This window comes from Castor canadensis, chromosome 7 (assembly GCF_047511655.1).
Source record: "Castor canadensis chromosome 7, mCasCan1.hap1v2, whole genome shotgun sequence".
In the NCBI taxonomy this organism is placed as follows: domain Eukaryota; kingdom Metazoa; phylum Chordata; class Mammalia; order Rodentia; family Castoridae; genus Castor; species Castor canadensis.
This window is the reverse complement of record NC_133392.1, coordinates 8758078-8782828: the sequence shown is the minus strand read 5'-3', so window position 1 is coordinate 8782828 and position 24751 is coordinate 8758078. Positions and strand designations below refer to the sequence as shown.

Here is a 24751-nt window from a genome sequence, read left to right as displayed (position 1 = left end):
GCATGGGGCCCTCAAAGGTGGCTGGCCAGTTTCATGCTCTCCTGTTTGTTTCACCTCCTGATTCTGGAATGAGTATGGAAAGCACAGGCTTTTTATTTCTATCAGCTCCCTAAGCCCGGCCAGTCTCAGTGTCCCACAGCTGAAATGACAGCAAGGTAACACCCTCTGAGCAGAATGCAGAGGTCCCTCATTCCTCCGGATCTGATGTCTCTAAGTTTCTTGTTCACAGGTCAACACTTCATAAAGACAGAGTGGTAACAGTACCACTGAATGGTACCAGTGTGAGGACTGCCCTGCCTTTAAGTACATCTTAACATGGCTTCAGGTGAGAAATACGAGCCAGAGGAGTGGCCTTGGGGGCGGCTGCAGCTTCCATTTCGAGGAATCCTTGAGTGTTGTAATTAATGTGCAATAATTAATACTTAGTGCTGTCTGCCTGAGCAAGAGTCACATCCTGGTCCCAGGGGGCACATGCATCTCAGCAGATCTCCAGATTCCCGGCCGTAGCTCAGTATGTCCTCAGTGTTCTGAGAGCATCAGTGCATAAGCCTGGAACCCCTAGGCCATGAGGGGTTTGATCAGTCGCACCAGGCTCTCTGTACCTGCCTCCAGTGGCCTTTGCAAACACCTTGCTCCCAGCAAGAGGACCCCAAGCCTCAATTCCCAGCTCTGGGCTTGTGTCTGAGAGGTCAGGCCCTAGAATTAGGCAGCCATCAGTGCACAGACTTTTAACTAAGTGGTTGTGACAAATTCCTTCACCTCCCTGAACCTCTGGGTTCTCATCTGTGAGGTAGGAGAAAAAGAAACACTACCTTAACCACCTGCTTTGTGCATGAAGTAAGACGATAGCAAGTGCCCTGGTCAATTCTCAACAAAGACTAGTGGCTCTCACTGTCTCTCCATCACCCTTGTCACCTCCTAATCGTGCACACACTTGGCCTGCCCTCCCAGACCTCACCATCTTGCATCATTTGAAACTGCCTCTGTTCCTCTGTTTTCTCTTAATAAGTAGCACCAATTCTCTGTCCCTCAGGAGCTGATAAGTGTTCCTGTCTCATCCTTATCCTTCATCATAGTGGGGACCAGCCTCTTCTTTCTTTTTCACCTTACCCAGTATCCATTGCTTTCCTCTGGCTCTGTATGTGCCTGGTCCTTTGGCACATCCTGACCTGCACAATGACCCTCCTACTGATGCCAGGCTGTCTTTGTCACCAGGGTCTCACAGAATTACATTTGCTAAAGGGAATCACACACAACCGTTAGAAACAGTCTTGGCTCTTCCTGCACTTCTGTTCCCAATTTGACCCAAATGACTGTCCTGTCTCTCAGCCAGCCTTTTCACTGCACTTGACAGCTCTGCAGCTGCCTGAAACACACTCATTCTCAAATACCATGTGTTGGTGCACACCACCTTCAGCCTGCACGCCCTCCTGCCCTGAAGCCCTAAGCTCTGTGGAACCCTTCTTTCCAGCCCTCCTGCTGGCCCTTTGTGACTCCCTGCTCACCTGCTACCAACCATATTGTTCTCTGCTACCAAGGTCTCACCTTGAGGTCCAGAGTGTGTCTCAGGATCCCCAAGGAATTACAGGGCCACATCCAGTCTCCCTCCCCCCAGTACTCCAGGCTGAGCAACGTGGACAGTGTCAATTTATTAGGATTCTGTCTATGACCTCAGAGGTTTAAAAATAAAGTTCTATTGCTGACAGAGTGTTCTACAATCCAGACCTGGGAGCAGCCCATTGAGGGCTAGGCCTGAGCCTGCTTCCAGGAGGTGTTCAGCTGATAGGAATGAAGTGGCACTTGATTTCTCAAATCCAGAAGCATTTCTACATGTTTTCTCTGGCTGGGAGGATGGGCCAGCTTTGCCTAGTAGGAGAAGGAGACGGGAGGCCTAGCTTTGGCTGATGAAGACGAGGCTTGGCCAGAAGTCCCTCAAAAGAAGTAGGAGACAAGGACAGTAAGAGTCAGCCAAATTGGAGGGAACTTCAGGCAAGGGCCTGACCTTTATCAGTTGGCAGCTCCAAGCCAGTGCCTGGCCCCTGCAGGAACTCACACTGCCCAAGCTGCTCAGCTCAAGTCTGTATTTCGAAGGGAAACCAGCGCCAGGCTGCTGGACTGTTGCCCAGTTCTGGGGTCCAATGCTCGTTACACACCCGTTTCCATGTCCAGGCCCAGAACGAAGCATCCAGATGCGACAGCTTCTACAGATTCCATGGTGTTTTGTGTAAGGGGAGAAATGCATCCAGAGCTTCCTACCAGCTTTCCTTGCTCTGTCAGCCACAAAATAAATTAGACAGGTCAAACGTTGCAGATTTAATCTCACTGTGAACTGAAAACATAGTAGCTCTCCTTGCCATCGGAGAATCTGCGAGCGCTCGGTGACCCCCCGGTGAACTGGAGGGGCTGGGGCGGCCGGCAGGTGCAGCTGGAGCCGACTCAATGTGACATTCACCGCGGTCCTTTGTGCCCTTCTGAGAACTGCTGGGTAGCGTTTGGAACTGAATACTCCAGGGCTTTCCTTCACCGTCTCACAATTACCTGTGCAAGGTAGAAAAAAGGAGAAATTGAGAGAGAGAAAGAAAATAGGAAGAGGAGCAAAAGGAGGAGGAGGAGAATGAAGAGTGTTCAAGAAAGAAGGGGGCAGGTTCCCCAGCGGTGCTGAGGAGGCCATGGCAGTACCAGTTAAAGGCAGAGATTGCACAGGAGCCAGTGAGACATATAGGAGCCATAGAAACAGTGTTTGGTGGAAGCCAGTCTCTGCTTCCAGACAAAACAGAGAGCTGTGTGCCTGGCCTGGTTTGGAGGAAGGAGAGGGACTATCGATGGGGAAGTCGTGGGGTGGCATCAACTTGGAGGGCAGAGGCCTGATGACTCTGCAACCCTGTCAGCTACTTCCAGGGGCAATTAGCTGTGATGATTTAGTGCACCTGTCAGGGATAGCCAGAACTCTGAACCTGCTCTCCACCAGCTCTTCCTGTGGGATAGACCTAAACTTGGGGGACAGTCTTCTCCCATCTTTGACAGCTACCCTGTAAGTGACTATTGGAACACCTCAGGCTTCCCTGAGCCCAGGCATCAGATGGGACTGCTATTTAGAGCCAGCGATGGCATAGGTCACTAGGTCAGATTTTAATTCTGATCTGATAGGTCTCCTTTATGGGGAACAGAGGCAGTGAGAGAGAGGAAGTCCTGTGTAGATCACAGAAGATGCAGGCCTTCACAGGTTCAAGGTCTGAGGCTACATCAACTGTGTTGGGGTGGTGGGAGGCTTAGGGTTTGCAAGGGGCATTAAGGTTGAGAGAGAAAGGGTTTGAATACCTTAGAGGTATGCTTTAGGAAAGGTCAGATTCCCCCAATGCCTCTCCTATCCACGTCTCTGGCTCTGTTATCAATGCCTTAGCAGAACTGATAGCTGTTCCCCATGTACTGTTTGTGTCTGAAATGCCACCATCATTGGGAGACTTGACAGGCAGAGTGAGAGGGCCCAGGGCAGCAGGGCTTCCTGCTCTGTATCTCCAACCAGATGCCCACCCAAGAATTCAAGCCCCAGGCTGAACCCTAATTTGTAGTCATCAGAGAGGCAAAAATGATATTTTTAAAGGATTTCCTAGACAGGCCAAGGACATAGCCCTCTGTAATTTGGCACTTGGGAAGGAGGGGAAGAAGGTCCAGGCTAGGGCAAGAGGAGACCCACTGGGGGGAGGTGTAGGATCAAGGCCAAAGGGTTTTCCATCCAAAGCTTTGGGCCTCACTGAGTGCCAGGTACTGTGCCAGGCTCAGGGGCCTGAGCTCTTGGACTTGCTCTGGTCTCTGAAAGGTTCATGGGCAGTTAGTGATGTTGACCTGGAGGGTTTTTGGCAAATCCAGTGAGCCACTCCACTTCTTAATTGCAGCCTCTCTCCCAACCAGAGTCAGCAAGGGACCTGAGTGGAGTGGGGGTAAGAGACCTGCTGCTCTGAGTCATTCAGCATGAGGCCAATCCATCTGCCACCCAAGTAGGAGCCCAAGGGCTATTACCTGTGCAGAGATCCCATGGTCTAGGAGCCCCAGCACCACTGCTAGTAATCAAAAAGCAAATTCATCCTTATCATCTGAGCCAGTTTCCACTGTGCCATGTCTCAGAACCCGCTCTGGACACAGCCTAACATCTGGGTTAGTCTGAATTCTGTGGTTACTGGGCTACTCCTGCAACTGTCCCTCAGACTCCCAGGAAGCCCAGCAGGGGACTGGACTCTTCTGTACTCAGGGCCAACCCTCCAGCATGAAGCCCAGAGAGGGCAGGGAGACTTGAGGCTCCTGCATTGGCTTTTTTTCCCTTGGTATCTTAAAAGCACTGCAAGGATGTATTTCCAATGACCTCTCACTTTCAGGTTCAGAATGGCATTTTCTGAGAACTCCAATCTGGGAAAAAAGATGGCCGCCTAGATGAATGCTATGGTTTGGATCTGAAATGCCCCACAATGGCCCATATGCTAAAGGCTTATTTCCCAAAACTTGGCACTATTGTGAGGTGGTGGAACCTTCAAGAGGTGGGGTCTAATGACAGGAAATGAGGTCACTGGGACAGGCTCTTGAAGGGATATTGGACTCCTGACCCCTTCCTCTCTTTTTGTTTCTTCATTGCCGTGAGGTGAATAGGCACCCACCACCATGTGCTCCTACCACAGTGTACTGTGCTGTCACAGGCTCAAAGCAACAGGGCCAAGCAACCATGGACCGAAACCATAAGCTAAAATAAACACTTATCCCTTTAAGTTGATTATTTCAGGATTTTTGTCATAGTAACTCAAAGCTGACTAGCACAGTGGGCTCAAGGGGGCTATTCAAACAAGGCACTGAGTTTTCTTTATGTCCCTCTTGTACTGAGGGTAGTCCTTGGCAGCTGCTGGACACATATCTAGGAGCTTCTCTGGGTAGACAGTGAAGGCCTTTTGTCACTTACAGAAACTCTGGGATCACACTTTTTCCTAGGTCTGGACAGGCCAAAAGGTAAACCTTGTGAGAACAGCAACCTTGCCTGCCTGCACACTACTTCCTCCCAGTGCCTGGCCCACATAGGTACTTGGTAAATGTTTGTTGACTGAAAAGTGTCCTGGGACTCTGTGGCCCCTTGCCCATAAGATAGTGAGGAAGCAGGATTTTCTCCTGGACTGAGATGGCTGGTCATCGGCCAGGCACTGGCAGAGCTTCACTTTGGCTTAGGCCCCCTGTAGAAGCGACCATTGTCTCTGATGACTTCTTGGCTCTGGTCACTGAAGGTGTATTCCCTCTTTTCTAGGTAGTGACTGAGCCACAGGGACAAAGACACTATTTGAGGGCCCCAACCTGCTCTTTAGGCAGTTGGTTTGAAAGATTCCAGTGTTGTGGGTAGTCTCCACATTACAACACCCACCCTGCACCTTTCTTTCATTCAAAAATAATGGAAATGATTAATCTGTGAAGGCCCTGGCTTCCCCGGGCACTGGTAATGATAGCCAATGTGAGGTTGAACTTGATCAGTTCCACAGGAGAGGTTTGGAAGACTTACTTTGGAAGTCCAAGTGGAGGCCTCCAATGAGGGCATCAGGAGAGATATCATGGATGTCCGGAAGAAGACAGTTGGGGTCAGCAGACGAAGATGGAAGGAAGGATGAAGCATGACAGCAAGTGTGGTCATGGAGCATCTGTTGTTCCACTTGAGTGCAGGGTCACAGGGATGGAGAGGTGTCCCAATGGCCATCTTGGTGCTGCAGTTCTGGCATAGGGATAGGGAGGAAGCAGGCCCAGAATGAACACTCTGGGAGTCTGTGGTAGAGAGGCTGAAATGAGGTGTGGTGCAGATTGTGGGTGGCTTCAATGTCGGGGTCAGAAATTGGTCCCTCCTCATTCTTTTGGCAGGAAAGCCACCAGAGATTTCTGAGGCTGCTCAGCATGACAGTTTAGGAAGTTAATTAAAAGTGGGTGCTGTATATTGTCTGGTCAACTTTAAATTCTTTAAGGGGAGAACTTAGTTGAAATGGCTCTACCTGGAATTCTTAGGTGTTAGGCCTCAGGGAGCTTCCTTCAGCAGTTACTGCTTCAGTGTCTTGGGATTCACAACTTGTCAAGACATGGCTTCTTTCTCATTTCACCCACTGCAGATCTGAGGCTAAACAGCACTGTGAGACCTCTTAGGAGTCATAGACCAAGGATCAGTCTTTTTTTTTTTTCTTTAATAAAGGAAGAGTAAATATTTATGGGATTTGGGAATAATACAATTTCTGCCTTTACTGCTCAACTCTGCCATTGTAGTTGGAAAGCAGACAAAGAAAACATGTAAATGAGTAGGTGTGGCAGAGTTCCAATAAAATTTTACCTATAAAAGTAGCCAGTGGTCTGAGTTTGAGCCACTTATCATAGGTTGCTGACCACTGGTGGGAACTGTAAAATGACTGGGGACTCAACCCCTTTTTCAGGCCACCTTGCCTCTTGGTTCCCACATGGACTCTCATTGGTGAGAGTCTGACTGGCCCAATTCAGAGAGAATGCCAACACTGGCTTCTTCTGTCTCCAGAGGTGGTGTCAAACCTGGTTATGCCACCTCAACAAAGCACATTGTTTGGCCTAAGCACACAGACTGTTTGAGGAGTGAAATATAGAGCTCAAACCCGCCCACAGATAATGACTTTGAGGGAAGAGTTAAGAGCTTCCATAACAAGGCCTAGCACCCCCCAGTCCAACTTCTCATCATTTCACAAAGGGCCACTTGTCAGAAATTCCTCTGGTGCCACTGTTGACATTACTGTCACTCTGTGTTGGTGAGTCCCCATCACTAATATGACAGACAGTTTAAAACACGCTTAGAAATGCTGCTGTCAGCTGTCCTTTTGAGACCAGCCTACGAGGACCTGATTGAACAGGGTTGGTCTTGAGGCCATGCCTTCCTAGAGGACGTGCAGTAAGTGGCAGGTAATCCTTCTCCTAATCTCCTTGCTGCCCCAGAGGCTCATGGTAACTGATACCCCTGTGAACGCCTCAGCGTCTGATTGAGTTACCCGGGGAGGCCAGGCCTTCTTCCTGCTCCTCCTGAATGGAATGTGTTCAGATAAAGGCAACTTCAAGTGGGCCACGGTCTCCTGAGGGGCTGCTTCGAAGGGAACATGGGACTTCCCCTAAGCTGTGCCCATATTACGTTTTGGTTTTTCCTGAAGCATTTCACCAGTGCTGTTCCGGTGGGGGCCACTGCACACCTGTCTACAATTATGGCCTGGGGGTTCGGCGGGGAGAATCCCTGGGGCTTAACTGCTTCCTATTGTGGCTGTGGCCTTTGATTCAGGGGTCTGAACAACCCTGACTCTCGGGAGAATTTCACTATCAAAATTCTTCCTTTTTCCAATACTATTAAGGACTGCTCTACAGCCTGTATGGACACCCAAGTTCAGTGGATCCGTAGGCCTGAATGGCTGAGTGGCTTGATTGAGTCTTTGCAAGTTTGTCGCTGGATCTTGGCCCCTCTTTCTGAGGACAAGGAAGGCAGTCTCTTAGAGCACAGAGAGTGCTGGACTGGGTCCTTGAAACCTGGATGCTGGCCTCTGAGCCACTAGCTTACTGACTCCATGGGTGACCTTGACCCTGTCTCTTCTCTTGGCTCATTTGTAAAACTGCTCAGTGAAAAGATCAGTCAGGTTTATCATGGCCAGATTTCACAAATAAAACCACAGGATGCCTATTAAACTTGACTTTCAAATAAAACCCAAAAGTCTTTTATTATAAGTATGCTCACGCAGCATTTGAGACATATTTATACTAAAAAAACTGCTGCCATTTATTTATTCAGTGATGCTGAGGATGGAATCCAGGGCCTTGCACATGCTAGGCAAGAGCTCTCTATCAGGCTGGATCCCTAGCCTACTATTATTTGAAATTCAAACTTAATTGGGCATCCTGTGTTTTAACCCGCCCATCTCTTCCTGCTGCTCCTACCTCCATACTTGGAGATGAGCATTTGTGTTTTTGTATCAGTGGCTGTTGGCAATGACTAGCAGGAGATAAGTTGCAATGTCTAGATCACTCTGAAAGTCTCATGACCCTGAGTACATGTCTACAGCTTTTTAAACATCAGTTCATGCCATGTCCCTGGCACCTAATGGAGTCCCTGGTACAAAGTTGATGTTTTGTATAAAGTGGTAAAAAGTGAATGTTTTGATGATGTTTTGAATGGATGAATGGTCTCCAGCTCAGTGTGCATCACTCCTCTTCAACCTTTGACCTTCACGTAGTACAGCTTCCAGTCTACTCTTTTCCAGAACATTTTGCCTTTGTTCAGGATGGCTTCTCCTCCAGGTGATCATGTCCCTCAGACAGAGGTGGCATTGCATAGTGGACAGAATCATGAAGACTGGAGCAGGTGACCTGGGATTGATTCCTGATTCTCCCACTGTGTGTCTTTGGGTAATTTCCTTTAGCTGTCTGTGCCTCAGTTTTCTCATTGTTACCTGGAGGTAACAATAAAACCTACGGCTGTTGTGATGAACATGCATGATATTATTATTTAAAAAAGGATTCTTATATACAGGGAACTTAAAAAACTAAATTCTCCCAAAACTAATGAACCAATAAAGAAATGGGCATGTGAACTAAACAGAACTTTCTCAAAAGAAGAAATTCAAATGGCCAGAAAACACATGAAAAAATGCTCACCATCTCTAGCAATAAAGGAAATGCAAATTAAAACCACACTAAGATTCCACCTCACCCCTGTTAGAATAGCCATCATCAGCAACACCACCAACAACAGGTGTTGGCGAGGATGCGGGGAAAAAGGAACCCTCTTACACTGTTGGTGGGAATGTAGACTAGTACAACCACTCTGGAAAAAAATTTGGAGGCTACTTAAAAAGCTGGACATCGATCTACCATTTGATCCAGCAATACCACTCTTGGGGATATACCCAAAAGACTGTTACTCCAGAGGCACTTGCACATCCATGTTTATTGCAGCACTATTCACAATAGCCAAGTTATGGAAACAGCCAAGATGCCCCAGCACTGACGAATGGATTAAGAAAATGTGGTATCTATACACAATGGAATTCTATGCAGCCATGAAGAAGAACGAAATGTTATCATTCGCTGGTAAATGGATGGAATTGGAGAACATCATTCTGAGTGAGGTTAGCCTGGCTCAAAAGACCAAAAATCGTATGTTCTCCCTCATATGTGGACATTAGATCAAGGGCAAACACAACAAGGGGATTGGACTATGAGCACATGATAAAAGCGAGAGCACACAAGGGAGGGGTGAGGATAGGTAAGACACCTAAAAAATTAGCTAGCATTTGTTGCCCTTAACGCAGAGAAACTAAAGCAGATACCTTAAAGCAACTGAGGCCAATAGGAAAAGGGGACCAGGAACTAGAGAAAAGGTTAGATCAAAAAGAATTAACCTAGAAGGTAACACCCACGCACAGGAAATCAATGTGAGTCAATGCCCTGTATAGCTATCCTTATCTCAACCAGCAAAACCCCTTGTTCCTTCCTATTATTGCTTATACTCTCTCTACAACAAAATTAGAGATAAGAGCAAAATAGTTTCTGCTGGGTATTGAGGGGGGGAGCGGGAGGGGGTGGAGTGGGTGGTAAGGGAGGGGGTGGGGGCAGGGGGGAGAAATGAACCAAGCCTTGTATGCACATATGAATAATAAAAGAAAAATGAAAAAAAAAATCAATGAAAAGAGAACCAAAAAAAAAAAAGGATTCTTAAGCTATTCTACTTACAAATCCCATCCTAGTTGTCATACAATGGTCACTTCCAACATAGAGTCTTCCATGATTACCTTGTTCACACCCCACAGGGGAAAGCAATCTTTTCCCATGGTGCTTTGGGGTAAAAATGAACTGGTTATTTCTCCCCTCTCCTACAGATTATGTATTACTTATGAGAAGTATCAGCTCTACCACACTTAGATTTTAACTCCTTGCCTGGTGCACAGAGGAGGCCCAAGACACAATTTTTTTTTTCTGTACTGTGGTTTGAACTCAGGCCTACACCTTGAGCCACTCCACCAGCCCTTTTTTTTGTGATGGGTTTTTTCAAGATAGGGTCTCTTGAACTATTTGTTCGGGGTGGCTTTGAATGCGATCCTCCTGATCTCTGCCTCCTGAGTAGCTAGGATTACAGGCATGAACCACCAGCGCCTGGCTCCCAAGACACCTTTGAATGAATGAAGTAACCAATGAAGGCACACACAGTTGCTATAGAAAAAAAAAAGTGCTGATAAGTTACAGTTTGGTATTGTGGACCAAGGGGGCATTTTCATGAGGTGCTCTCATCCAATACTTGGACAATCAGTGAAGGTAGAAAGGAGACAGCAAATGGTACCCATCAGACTCACCTGAGGGACCCTACTTGGTGTGGCAGGAAGATCAAGGGGCCTCCCGCAGAGGCCACCAAAAGCCCAGCGGAAGGCCTTCCATTTCCTCCTATGTGAGATGGCATAGGGACACTTCTCTCAGGAATGGTGGTGAAGGACCTGGCTGCAGGAGGGAAGTCCAGGACCCCTGAACAAGGCTTAGCATAAAGGGTGCTCTACAAATGTCTAGTTGTACCAGGCCTGCAGGAAGCCATTCTGGTGATTGAGTTTAGCCAATGCTGGGCCTGGGGGCCACCAACTCTATAAATGTTCCTGTTTGTGTCTGAACACAGGCAAGAAGCTGGCCTGCAATGCAGTCATGAGTCCATCATCCAAAGAGCAAGGACGTGTGTGAAGCCAAAACCCTGCCCAATAGCAAAAGCCCAGCTCAGGTGGAATGACAGGGAGGGTTATGGTCCCAAAGTCACTGCCTTCCAGGTCCCTAGAGGCTCAGAGCGGGAGGGCCTGGAAGTCACAGGCCCCACCCCCTGTGACTCTGGGCCTGATATATGGCATGTACATTCCCTACCCTACCAGCTTCTCACCCCAAGAATAAAGGTCATTCTGAGCTTCAGTGGTTTGAGCTAGTAAAGATTTTTATAAAAACTCACTGTCTTGATTTGTGTTCAAGTACTTTAAAGTTCACATATTTCTTGTTTGAACTTTGCTGGCTGTAGTCATTTCATCTGCAATCAGCCTGGATTGGTTCTGCTTATTCAGAGCCCATCAATTACAGAGAACCGGACTGCAGCACGCACCGCCCATTCACGGCTTGCCCCAGGCTAGCCGATTTATCTGACATTTAATAAGGAGTTTTAGATTTTGCAGCTTATCAGAAGAGCATGGAGCTTGTGCGGGTAAGCTGGTGAATCCCAAATCAGTGGGCTGCAAGGGAATCTCTCTTCCCTCCCATCCGCTCTGTCCTGCAGCACTGCCCGGGGTGAGAGGCCATTCTTCCCTCCCATGCTTTGGCCTTCTTTCTTTTCTTAAAATTGTTGAATGGTTGGTGTCCTGCATGACCAGGAGAGAACTCCAAATCAAGGCATTGCAGATCAGGATGAGGAGGTCAGCACGATGATGAAAGATCAAGCCAACTAACAATGACCATGGATGTGAGAAAGGCAAGGTCTCTGGCCTCAAGGATCACACTGTATGGTGGGAGAACAGGCACAGATGTAATACCTCGAGTCCAGGCAGATTCAGCTGGCTGAGCTGAGCACTCCAACAGGGGCATCAGAGCGGTGATGAGGGGTATGAGGAAATGAATGCTCTCCTTGCTTTTTACCTTTTGGCTATGGCTCAATGAGAGCATGTTTCCATATTTGACTGTGTAAGAGACTCGGGGGTTTTATAAAGGTGTCCCAAGATGGTTTTTAGTATGGTTTTTGAATGTCTTAGGTCTGTTTTCTTGTGGGGGGGGGCATGTTTAACCTTTGTAGCTTGGGTTTCCATCCTAAATGCTCCGTATGACAAAGTTTCACGAAATGAACATCACTGGTTGATTGTGAAATTTTGGCTCTGTACTTTTGGGGCACTTTGATAGGAAGAAGCAAATTCTCTGGGTTTGCCATCTAGTTTCTAGGCTTTTCTATGAACTGAGAACTAGAGATTTCTCTGGTGTTGCTGTTGTACAGAGTTTCTATGAATTTGGTTCCCACTGTCTCCTGGGGCAGTGGTGAGAGATCTGCAGTCTCTGTCACCCTCCCTGAGACTCTGGTGCTGAGATGGAGCCAAGAATTATTCCGATGGTAGAAGCCCAAGTGACTCCTCTGCACGCCGAAGGTGGGAGACCAGCTCTGTACCTTGTCCGTCAACAGCTCACACAAATGTCAACTTTGGTGCTGAGCCCTGTGGCACTTTTCTGCTGAGCTCCAGTCTGAGGTGGAAGCTTCCCTTTGGACAACCCCAGAGGCTCCACACCAGCAGTGCAAGGGTGAGCTCCTGTCCTCCTCCCTACACCTCTCCCCACCCCCAGCTAAAGTCAGCACCTGCCTGTGACAGGCACGTCCTTCTCCCTTCTCTCATATCCAACCAACTACTAAACTCTGAGATTAAAAAAAACACCACCACAAGAAACCCAATCCTAATGCATCTGTCCATGTGTCTCTGGAGTAGACTGCTCTCCTCTCTTACCTCATCTGGCCTCCCGGCCCAGTTCTTGCTGGACTTAATCATTTCTCTACACTAGCGACAGAAGGATTCTTTTATCTAAGTGGCCAATCCTATCTTGCCATTTGTCAGCTTAAGAGCCCAGTGACTGCCCACTGCAGTTTCTCCCCATCACGACTAGGAGGTCCCACTGCCCCACTTCTTGTCCAGCTCCTGGTTTTCCACTCTCTCATGGTGAGCTGTCCCACACTTGCTGCACCTTCCTTCCTGAGCCAGGCACCCTGGCTTCTTCTAGGACCTCAGACCACTGTACTCCCACTTGTAGGCCTTGCCCCTGCCATGCCCTCTGCCTGCAGCTCGGGGCCACCATCCCTGCTTTGCCTACAAAGAGAACACCCCTCCTCACCCACATCTCCATTCCTCATGTCCCACGCAGCCCTTTTGCCCCCTGAATTAGAATCGACTGCTCACCTGGTTGTCTCCCTCTGGATACAACCTCAGGCTGCCTCTAAATTTTGTCATGGGCACTAAACTCCAATCCTGGCATGAGTTTGAAATGCTACAAAATGCTATGAAATTGCTGATTTTTGACCAATCATTTTTTTGGGAGGGAGGGTCAGACACTGGGGTTTGAACTCAGGGCCTCATGATTGCTAGGCTGGTGTCCTACCACTTGAACCAGGTCCCCAGACATTTTTGCTTTAATCTTTTTCAGATAAAGTCTCACATGCTTTGCCCAGGTTGGCCTCAGACCTCCATCTTCCTACTTACGCTTCTTGAGTAGCTTAGATCACAGGCATGCACCACTATATCCAGCCCCTTGGTTGACTTTTTTAGCCTACAAAAAGACCATTTTGTATGGCTCAACCTCAGTGATCATTCATAACTTTTTGGTCAAATCAAATATAAACTCAGTCTGTCCTTATTTTGCTTAGAACGTCTTTGAGCATTGTCAGTTAAATGGTGTAGACTTTTGAATGCCAATGTCAACTGGTCACATGAGGTTGACAAAATTGGCATTAAAGATGAACAGATCTTTCAGATTGCTGTGTGACATCACAGAGGAAAAGCCTTCATTCCCTTGCTGGAAGTTTACAGCTAGGCAGTGTGGACGAGGTCCCTGAGAAGGACAGCAGGTGGAGGTAGGATTGCTTGAGGAGGGTCTCAAAGATGAATTGGGCTTCTTGCATGGAGTTTATGCCCCACGATTAAACATTCAGGGGACAATTTTTTTTCACAAGTTACATGTTTGTTTGCAGAGTATTTTTCCTTTGGTAAAAATTTGATTTGCAAATAATTACTTTAGAGACATACCTTTATTTCCAAGATTAAACATTGCTGATGGCCACATCGATCTCTGGGAGACTTATTTGATTTCTGCAGATGAATAACTAATTGTCTAGCTTTGGCTGTCCTTCCCCTGCTCCACTTCCAGAGTGGAGGCCCTTGGAAGCCCTGCTCCTGAGCTTGTAGCTAGCAGGAGGCTGCCATCTATAGGACCCCTGGCTCAATTACACACTGCCTGGGGACAGAAGCCACAGGGCAAGGCACTGGGGCTCCCAAAAGTTTCCCACACTCACCTCTGAGGATCTGGGTGCTAGGCTTACGTTAAGTTCTCCTCTTCGACTTAACGTAATTTGGTTTATTTTGCAGAGGAGCTCAAAGTGCTGACTGTATGAAAGTTTCGAGGATCTTGTTTTAGGAATCTTCCCCAGACCTTAGGTAAGGTCTAGGTCTAGTTTCCCATTTTGTAGAGGAAGACAGCGAGATCTTCAGATGCCAGAGGTCTTCCTGTCCATCCCACTCAGAACCTCAGGCCAGGGTTGAAAGTTTATTCCACTGACAGACATGTATACTTATTTTATTTATTTTCAGTGCTGGGGATGGAATCCAGGGCCTTGCCCATGCAAAACAGGACATAAGCTCTGCCACTGAGCCACAACTCAGGTCCATCCACCTTTTCAAAGCAGGGAAGAAAGGCTATCTCAGGAGAGGGTGCACGAGCAAAAAATTGAAAGTCGAGTTTAAGGTTGATGCCCCAGAGCAGGGGGCCTCCAGCAGTCCCATGGCGGGGGAGTTGCCTCAGAACTTGCCTTCTTCATAGCAGAGAGAAAGCCCCAAGTCCTTCGGCAAAATTAGTACTAACGATGGCCTGAGCGGGCTGTGGAGGGAACAGCATTCAGACTGTTTTCATGAAATGCCTCTGTATTTAGCAATAATATTATGCAATCAGCAATAAAATTACCCACTTCTGAGTAAGGAAAAAGGGAGCGCAACTTTAATAGACTATATTATACATAAACAAAGGGGTTCAGGTCCTCGGGTGTCCCCAAGTTTAAACCTGCCACATCCAGCCAAAGCAGACATGGCTGCTCCCTCTCCTCCCAGGTGCCAGGCCCATGGACAAAGGCCCACTTGTTATCTGGGGCTGTGCCAGGATGCATTTTCAGAGTGAGGTTTCCAGAGCACCAGTCACCTGCAACTCACCTGAGTGACACATGGCAGATGGCTGTGCCCCCTCCTTCATGTGTTCTACCTGGCGACTCTTTCTTTCCCCCCTGACAGCTGACCTGAGATGAAACCTGTTAAGGGAGGAAAGACACTCAACACACAAGGCCAGAGGTTCCCAGGTGACACGAGGCTGGCCCTCACCACCCATGGACAGCCCGTCATGGCCATTCCAAGAGGCGGGGCTCGGAGTGGGTGCACCACACTGAACACAGAAAGAAATGAGTGTGAAAATCTCGGTGTCTTGGAGCAGGTTGGCATAGCTGTGCGCTGAATGAGTTATACTTTTCAGTCCTGCATGGTACAGGGCGGTACTTGGGACCCATGGCTCTGCCCTCCATACTCCCTGCCCCCACCCTGGCCACCGGTCCTTTGGTTCTTTCTTGTGGCATGCCCTATCTCTCGAAATACTGTCCAAGTACAGTGAATTGAATTTCCTGCTTCCAGATGCCCCATCCTTCCCACTCCACTCTGGCACCCATTGCTCCATCTGTCCCTGTGCCTCCTCTCTGTGCCCTAATGTCCTTACCTGGCCTATAATGGTCACCACGCATGCTCTTCCTTCAGCATTCAAGGCTGTCATTGTTACACCAAGAAGCCATCTCTGCCTCCCCTTCTGGAGTGGGACTGGCCACCTCCCTCTGGTCTCCTACCAGCAAGGCTGCCATTTTGTTTCCCACCATTCTGAACCCCACTTCCGTGACTGTGTGATGGTGTATTGCACTGCACTGTGATCTCTTGTGGGACTGGGACTGTGTGCGCTCAGATTTAGCTCTCAAGGTGGAGCTGGGAGCCTGCCATGCAATGTGTCCATAAGAACTCAATGACTGAGGATAGGAATAGGGTGACACGCACACACCCTTTCTGATCACAGACCCAGCCAGGGCACAGCATCTCAAATCTCAGGATTTTACTTTTGGTAAATGAGGGCAGGGTCAGCAAACTGTTTTACAAGAGTCAGAGAATCAGTATTTTAGGCTTTGTAGTCAGGTGGTCTCTGTCCCAACTACTCCACGGTTGTAGTGCAAAAGCACAGAGACATTATGTAAACAGATGTTGTTCTAATAAAACTTTATTTACAAAACCAGGCAGAAAACTGTATTTATCCCACTGGCCACAGTTCGGTGATCTCTGGCTAAGGATTTGCAGTGGTGCCACCTATTATTACCATGTAGGCTTTGTGTGTCGCTGTCTCTGACCTGTTGGGACTAGGGCAGAGTAGATAAGCTTCCTGCACTTGGCTCTCTCTCTCCATAAGAGAGGCTCAGAACCTTCTGTGACCAGTGGTCCTCCAGCCGGCCTTCTCAATATCTTCTGTGACTGGTGGCTAAGATACGTAATTCTCAGAATGGCCCATCCCACTACAACTGGAAGAGACAACTCTGGTTGTCTGTGGTCTCCCTGCTCTCTGCTAGGTTGGTGTCCTTTCAGCCCCTCTATCCCCATTCCTGAGCTCCTTTCTGCATCGTCTCATGCAGAGCAATGACAACCCTGGCAGGGTCCTCCTGCAGCCACCCAGGCCTGAGTCACAAACCATCCAACCTTAGAACAAGAGCAGTGTGATTTTCTACTCTGGGCAGGGCTCAGCTCTCCTCTCTACTGGCAAAAGTGGGAGTGGCTGGAAGGAAAGCTGGGGACCAGACCATCTGGAAGCCCCTCACTCGCCACTCTTTGACCTGGGCCAGGAAGACTCCATGGCAGGAGATGTGGCAGCCGGGGCTCCCTGTCTATCTCTGTGTACTTTCTCCACCATCTCTCTGGCATGGTGGTCACCAGTTTCTTCCTCCCAACCTTAGTACTGGACTTGCACTTGCTAGCAAGACATTCTATTACTTGAGTCACACCAGCTTTTTTTTTTTTTTCTTGCTTTGGTAATTTTTCAGATACAGTCTCACATTTTTGCCCAAGGTGGACCTTGAATGATGATTTTCCCATCTATGCCCTCTGAATAGCTGTGATTAGAGGAGTGAACCACCACATCCAGCTTATTGGTTGAGATGTGATCTTGCTAACATTTTGCTTGGGGTTAGCCTTTTACTGAAATCCTCCTGATCTCTGCCTCCCAAGTAGCTGGGATTATAGGTGGGTTATAGTAGCTGGGATTATAGGTGGGTCATCAGTTTCTTATGTCAGTCCAGGGATTAGGAGGTGCAAAGAGAAAGAGCTTCACCTTTAATGACCTTGCCTCAGTAGTCTCATAGGATTACATCTGGTGCATTTGATTCATTGAGGAAGTCACAAAGGCCCACAAGGTTCAAGGGAATCCTGATGGGAAGGGGATGTCCTGGGAGAGCATGTAGGAACTGATCAGGGTCTGCCACACTCCCTGGGATTGTACTTGGCACTGCTGTTTAAATTGCAATTGTTTTAATATTTCTGAGAGGTCAATGTCATCATTCTTGTTAGGTCGCAATTTGACATCACTTAGGCCATCTTAAATCCTGCTTGATCCTAGAGTTGTTTGGCTCCAGTAGAGTCAACCCCTCCCAGGGAAATGTCTGGTTTTCCAGCACCGTGCCAGAACACAAGACTCAGCTCCTTGACTACTCCTAGCAACAGACAATGGACAAGTCACAAAAAAAAAAATTCCCCCACCCCTTACCAGGTCCTTCCTCTCCTATAAAACCCCCTTTCTGTAAGCCGTAGTGGGCCCTAGCATCTGCTGGAGACCCCCTCCACACTTTCTTCTGAATAAACCTGTGCTGGTGTTGAGCCATCTCTTTGTCTATCTCTCTGTGCTTTTCAGTCTAACAGTTCCCATTTCACAGATAAGGAGACTCAGGTCTAGAGAGGTTGTAACTTAGGAGTTTCAGAGCACATGTCTGTAGGGCTTGCTTCCTCTTGAGTCCTAGTTAAGTGCATGCAAATCATACTCTGCGTGTCATTGCTCACAGATCTTAGCACCATCTATTTTTTGACAGGAAAACACAGCAGAACCTTTCTTACAGACTCCAAAAAATAAAAGCTAACAGGCAGCAACCCAGCTGTAATGATGGCTGGTGTTCCACACATACCCAAACCCCTCGTGATTCCTGGTGTCGAGCCTTATTCTGGGGAAAACATTGTCCACAGGCATCAATACAGGAGCCTCAGCCTTCCCTTGACTCTTCTGTCTGAAGCAACTTGGTCCTATAACCACGCAAGACCTTGCTATCAAGGGGAGGACGAGGGCTGAAGTAGAATTCCTCAGAATTTCCCAGCAGACCAGGGAGCCATACATTGCCACAGTGCACCTCAGCTCACTTCAGCTTCCTGATAGATGTGGGTTTTAATTCTAATCCTGTTTGTAACATGTGAACACCAGCTCAGGGTATTTATTCTTTTCTACTTCCCCGATTATGCTGATATTAATGGCCCAAAATCTTTAAGCCTAAAAGGTTCAGGGGAATTATTACCTTTAAAAATAAGAACTTCATATGCTTTCAGAGAGGCCTGGACCCTTCAGCCATCATGCAGTGCCCTTCATTTTGCCAGTGAGGAAACTGATACTCAGAGAAGGGAAGAGACTTCCGTGAGGTCACTTGCAGGTTTTGTTCACTGCTGCCTCTCTTTATCCAGAGGCTCATTACTCCCAGTTTCTGAGTCACACACTTTTGTTGGCCCTGCTGCAGTTAGTCAATTGTAGCTCTGAACATTTTCCCGACTCTTCCAGAACTTTCTGGGCCACCAAGGACCCTGCTAGCGACTCACCACATCTGACTCTGGCCTGTGACTTCTGTATTTTGTGTCATCACCAACTGATATTCACCTTGTGGTTGAAGAACTGCTTTGATCTGTGAGCAGCGGGACCTCAACATAGGTCCTCCCAGGCTGCCTCTTTTCCTCCTCCTCTCTTCCTGGGTAGCCATTCTGCACCATATGTCAAAAATCTCTACAACAGGCTGAGTGTGGCAGGAGAGCTATACCCCTCTCAGCCCTAAGAGAAGAACTTCCTGAGGTCTAGTGGAAGGCACAGGTGTGACTCATTGGCGCCAGCTCTTGACAGCACAATCTCAGTTTCCATTTCATGGAATTTGATGATGATGATGTAATAAAGAACACACAGGCTCTGTGTTCCGTCATGGTATACAGTGGCGTTTAATTCTAGGACCTACGCACCTCAGGAGAATTCCTGATACCCTTTCCCTTTCAGATTTCCCCCAGGTTAGCTTTTCTCAAAGCCCGGGCCTCAGAAATCAACTCAGTCTGCAGTCATATCATTTCAGTGTTTTAAAAAAATTTAATCTTATTTTTATTTTGCATTTTATGAAATGCAGATTCCTGGCCCCTTAAACCCAACTCTGGGGATGGAGCCCAGAGCCCCTGGGTGATTCTTAGCACCAGGAGTCTGAGTGTGCACTTGGGGAAGGCAGAGATGGTCATTTTGTCTGCAGCTGTCCACCCAGCCCGGCCTGGGACAGAGTGGGAGGTAAACATTTCTCCAGTAAATGAGTGACTGAATGAGGCAGGCCATGTTAGCAAACCTGACCACCAAAGAGCTTCTGTTCCTTCTGTAATTATCTGCCACCCATCCTCTAAGCAAGCAGCCCGTCTGCTACTCAAACACTTAGAGTCAACACTGCAGGTGACACCTCCCACTGCTCATAAATTGTTTCTTTGTCACATGTTCCTGAAGTGTGAGCCTCAGGTCTTCATCCCCCTGACTGTCACTGTTCTTCATCCTCCTATGTCATTGTCATATTACATGCACATGGGGCAGAGGTATGGGACTTGCAGGAATTGCTCACCTGTCTGCTGAGTTGGGTGACCTCAGCATTTTTCTGGGGAAATAAAACTTGCCTGTAGCTACCCAGTGGACCTCAGATGAAAGCCCTTGGCCACCACCAGCCTGAGATGGCTTCAGCTTTGCCACTCCCCTTCCCTTTGTCCTCTTACACCCAAAAGGACTGTTTTTCCCTCTGATGGTTTTACTTGTGTTTCTCCTCCCCACACAGCAGCCTTTGTCATGGCCTCAAACGTCTTTCTCCTATCTTTTTCTCCTTGTCATTTTTGTTTTGTTACTATCTCTCCATCTTTCTCTGAACTTGGGATTCAGGAATGGTTAACAACTTGAATTGGCTTTTCAAAGCCCCATCACACTGGTGCTTATGACATAAATCCTTCTGTAAAGCAGACCCCTGGCACATCTACCCAACTCCACCTCCTCCTATTCCTCCATCTCCCCACTCTTTTCCATTCACTCAGTGGTTTTCATATGCAGAGATTGCTTAGTCTCCTTGCCTTCCCACTATGGCTTAGAGCAGGCTCAATTCTTTATGTCCTGTGTTGGGTTTAATGCCCAAGTACCATAGATTTTTCACCGCATTAACTTTACAGCACCATCTCCTCTAAAACCAAGCCAAATGGGCAGGCCTTGTCTCTGTTTTATGGAAACCCAGTCACTGTACAAGAAAAACTGGCTGTTTAAAAGCTAGTTAAACATCGTATAAATTATCCACTTTTTTTTGCTACTAAAGGCTTTCTAAGAACCTGTCACTGGATATCTCCTGCCGACCTCACAGACTGGATCCTCTGTGCTCAGTGGCTTGTGCCTGGTGACAGAGCAGGTCCAGGCCCTTCCCCACCTCAGTCTGTGTTTCCAGCATCCTAGCAAGCTATTTTAAAATGTTTTCCTGTCAACTGCATGAGCAGTACGTTTAATAAATGACACCGTGACCATGAAGCATTCGTGTATTATTCATTGATTAGATACACCTAATTCCTTCAATAATTTTCCTAGTTCAAATTTAGCATGACACCCTTCTTTTGAACTCTTCAAGCAGCTACACAAAACACACACGATAAATGATTTTTAAAATTATTAACTTCTTATGGGAATCCAAGTGCTCACATGATAGTTCAATTCAAGTCTGTGTCATGTGTATCCTTGTTCCTGAGCCCTACTTGGGTGTAGGAGGGCATGTGTTGATGCAGCCTGGATTTCAGTAGCAGCACTGGACCACGATGGCAGAGACAGGTGCTCAGGCTGGGTAGACTTACAGGCCAGTGCCTGTGCCAATGCCCCTTGGATTGGGGCAGGACAGGAGTACAACCCAAGTGTGGGAATAGTGCCCATGGTGATTTATAGGCCAGCCCCTGAGCAGCTGACCTGTCCCTACTGTGATTTGTTTGAGGCTAGTTTTTCACCTGAGGCCTTAAACAGAATGAGGATTCGTTTGGCCAAGACTCTTTCGGTCCTCAAAGTGAGTTGCTCATGTCAGTGACCTGACCTCTAAAGGCACTTGGCTGTAGCTGAGGGGACGCCCAAGGGGGTGTGGGGGGATGCCAATAGGCCACCAGAAGCCCTGTATTGGGACAGAAACTCAAGATGTGAGGCAGGTCGAGGACAGGAAGCTGGCCAGCATCCAGAAGTGTCTGGGGCCAGACTGCAGGCCAGAGATAGGTAGCTACTGCAAAAGGAGCCTGGGAGGCCAGGAACCTCCTAGGAGTCTGACCCAGGAACCCACTGCGGCAGCCCTGGGAACTTGAGATCCTCAGCCTGCCATCTAAGGGAAGCAAGTGAGGAAAGGAAGGAAGTGAGGAAAATTGATCCTCCCATCAGTGGTGAAGAGCAGGGGCCCAGAGAAAAGGGGGATTAGGAGTGAGGAATGGTGCAGGGGAGGGGAGGGCTGGGAGCAGGTGGGATAACAGGACACAGAGAAGATGGTTTGGGAAGTGAGTGGGGCACTGACTAGACAAAGCTCAGGCTGTGATGCCATTGTGTCAAGAGCCTCAGTGAGCCTTGATCCTCACTGAGGCACACACAGAAAGGACTGGAATCAAATCAGGCCAAAGTAATTATGGAGAAAGCAAACAAAAACAAATATTGGCGAGGACATGGGAAGAAAAGAACCCTTAAACATTTCCATAGCCACTATGGAAATCAGTATGGAGGTTCCTCAAGAAACTAAAAATAGTTTCTTGCTATAAGGGGATCAATGACAGATGTGACTCCATTTTGGATGAAAGAGGCACTTTAAAAGCAGACATCTAAAGAGATGTGGGAAACAATGGGCTTCTCAGAGAAGTAACAAGCTTCCTACCAAAGCAACAAGATGCACAAGGTGGGTAGTGGGCCTCAAGGCCAGGACAAGCTGACCACACTCTCCTGGGATGTCCAGTTTGATAAGGAGAGGGACAGACAGGTGGCCAAGTTCAGCAAGAAGTTGACTCAATGTCAACCAATCACAAATAGTTCCAAGGTAAAACAGTTGGACCTAGGCCAGTTATTACCCTGTATCATCTCCCAGACTTCAGTCTTTCTTTGGCTTAGTCTTTCACTAAGTCCACCCATCAGGGAGCTTTGCTGTTCTTTCCATAAACTGTGTGCTCACTTTACTCTTAACTCCTGGTCCAGTGTCTTCAATCATCACCTACACCATCGGAACAACTCTCCAGTATCACTGCCATAAGACTCTGGGCATTCATCTAAGGAATGTAAGTCAGGGTACAGTGGAGACACCTGCTTATTGCAGCACTGTTCACAGTAGCCAAGCTAGGGAATCAGCCCAACTATTATCCATCAATGGATAATAGTTAAAGAATGCATGGTATACATATACAGTGGAATATCCTTCAACCATAAAGAGGAATGAAATTATGTCATTTGCAGGAAAATGAGTAGAATGGTAAAATATGTTAAGTGAAATAAGCCAGACTGAGAAATGTACATATTGTATGATCTCTCTCACACGGAATCTAGACCAGAATGACACAAGTATAAAACAAGGGGGCTACTTAGGGGTAGGAAACAGAAAGAGGGTGAAAGGAGAGGGTAAATAGGGTGTGGAGAGCATGATCAAAAGACTTCATTCATACATGTGTATGAAAATAGAATAAGGAAACCCATTAAAATTGTTTTATGAGAGTGGGAAGGGGTTAAGAAAGAGAAACAGTGAATTTGATCAAAGTACGTTACATAAGTGTATAAAAATATCACAATGAAACCCTTTTGTATGATTAACACTTGCTAACAAAAAAAGAGGGAAAAGGGGGGGGGCAGGAAATGCTACCCCCAGGCCCCAGTAGCACGGTCAGCCATCTGAAAGGCTGAGTCCCCACACCACATGGAGGCCAGGCTGGGCCTGTGTCTGAATAGTTCCCTATCCCCAGTGCCCACCCAGCACCTGCCCGGCGCCTTGAGAAGAGATGAAGAATTAAAAGCACATCTTTGGGACCGTGTTTTTCCACGTGTCTCCTCTCAACTGCTAACTTGCTCCTGAAATACTGCCTCTTCCAGAAAGCCTGCTAGTGAGGCCAGAAGGCTGCTGGTACAGGCCTTCATAGCAGTTCTCCATGGCAGCTCCAACCCTGGCATCAGTTTTGCAGGGATGAATGTGACTTTCTGGAATCATTGCCCCTTCTAGTCAAGGTTTCGGCTCCCTAAGTCTCCCTGCCCTCTCAACAACCCTTGGGTCCACGTGTTTTGCCTCACCTGGGCAGGTGGGTTTCTGCAAGGGGAGGCAGGGTCGCCTTGGCCAGCTTTGCCCAGTGACTTGTGCCAGCCCAGATGCTCAGAGCTACTTAATACTGAGCAGACAGCAAAGATGGTGGCAGGGCATTTGGGGTTCACCAGATGGTCCTTAGGAGCCCGTGGGATCTTTACTCAGTAGTTGGCCTGTATCTTCGCTGCAGTAGAGGGGAGAAAGTGGTCGTTCCACCCAGAGATCAAACAGCCATGGGCAGATCAAAAGGATCTCATTGCACGTTAGGAACCCTTGGCAAGTGGGGTTTTCTTCCTTACAAGATGTCATCAACAAGAATCTCCCATTCCCTGAGTCCCTAACTAAACCTCAGTGGGCAGATTCCAGCCAGGACTCAGAGAAGCCTCTCTACTATGGAATCTCTGATGAAGGGATTAGTCAGGAATTCATAAAGTATTTATTTAGCTGCCAAAAGCCACCCCCCCTCCTTTCTTGTACGTTAGAATTGATGCAAAGTTTCCGAGACGAGCCTGCGATTGCGGCTGTCACCAAACAATACCATATTTCTTTTCTTCTCTTAAATTCTAGGGATCATTCCCTGTAAGAGGGCAATTTGTCTGTCAGGCAGGCAAAACAGGGGCCGCTCCTGGCTCTCATTAAGCTGACAGCACAGTTATTAGCAGAAAACGAAGCCAGCCTGCCATGAAACTAGCCACTGTTTTGTGGCGAGTGCCAGGGAGATATTTTCAGTAATTAATTTGATAAATATATTAATTATGAATTGAGTTGACAGTACAATCAGATTGTCAGCCTTCCAGACAGCCTCTTGTGATAAGTAGCTCTGTGATGAAGTGGTTGGATTTCAGGCCTGTCATCCTGCAGGGCAGTGCCTTATCAAGCGTCTGCCCATTCACTCTGTAATTTCCTGCGCATTGTAATTAAATGGTGGCTTTCTGATTGGGAGTGACTCCTCAAACTTAATCTCTCTTTCTCTTGGCATGTGGGGGTTGGGCACAAAAAAGCCCTTTGTTTCAGGGCATTTTTTTAATGTTAAGAAGCAGGTTGGTTTCCCCCACTCTTTTTAGTGAACCTGATGTGGTCCTGAAGGGCACAGTGCAGGAGGAAGCTGAATGGGACTGCTTCAGTCTTGCAGGGACCAAGCTAGAGCAAGAGGACACAGGGCTGGGGGATGTCCTGCATGGCCAGTCTCTGTCTCTGCCACCTTGGGCAGGGCCACTGCTCTGCCTGGGACCAGTTTCCTCAGCCAGAAAAAGAAAGGGTTGTCCAAAATGATCACGAGGGTTTTCCACAGGACTGTGCTTCTGAGATCCTGTGGACAGAGCTGCTATGCCAACTCCCCTC

The 24751-nt window shown here is 47.8% G+C and overlaps 1 long non-coding RNA gene across 1 annotated transcript in view; it reads right to left on the bottom strand.

Annotated features, from left to right (window-relative positions):
* Positions 1 to 323: 323 nt before the first annotated feature.
* LOC141424603 (uncharacterized) overlaps positions 324 to 24751 on the bottom strand; it is a 37293-nt gene continuing 12865 nt past the window's right edge. Inside the window, exons 2-5 of the long non-coding RNA XR_012449476.1 lie at positions 14967 to 15061; positions 14060 to 14640; positions 5528 to 5734; positions 324 to 2538 (exon numbers count right to left, since the gene is read on the bottom strand). This is a non-coding gene — a long non-coding RNA (uncharacterized lncRNA). The remainder of the gene's footprint in view (positions 2539 to 5527; positions 5735 to 14059; positions 14641 to 14966; positions 15062 to 24751) is intronic.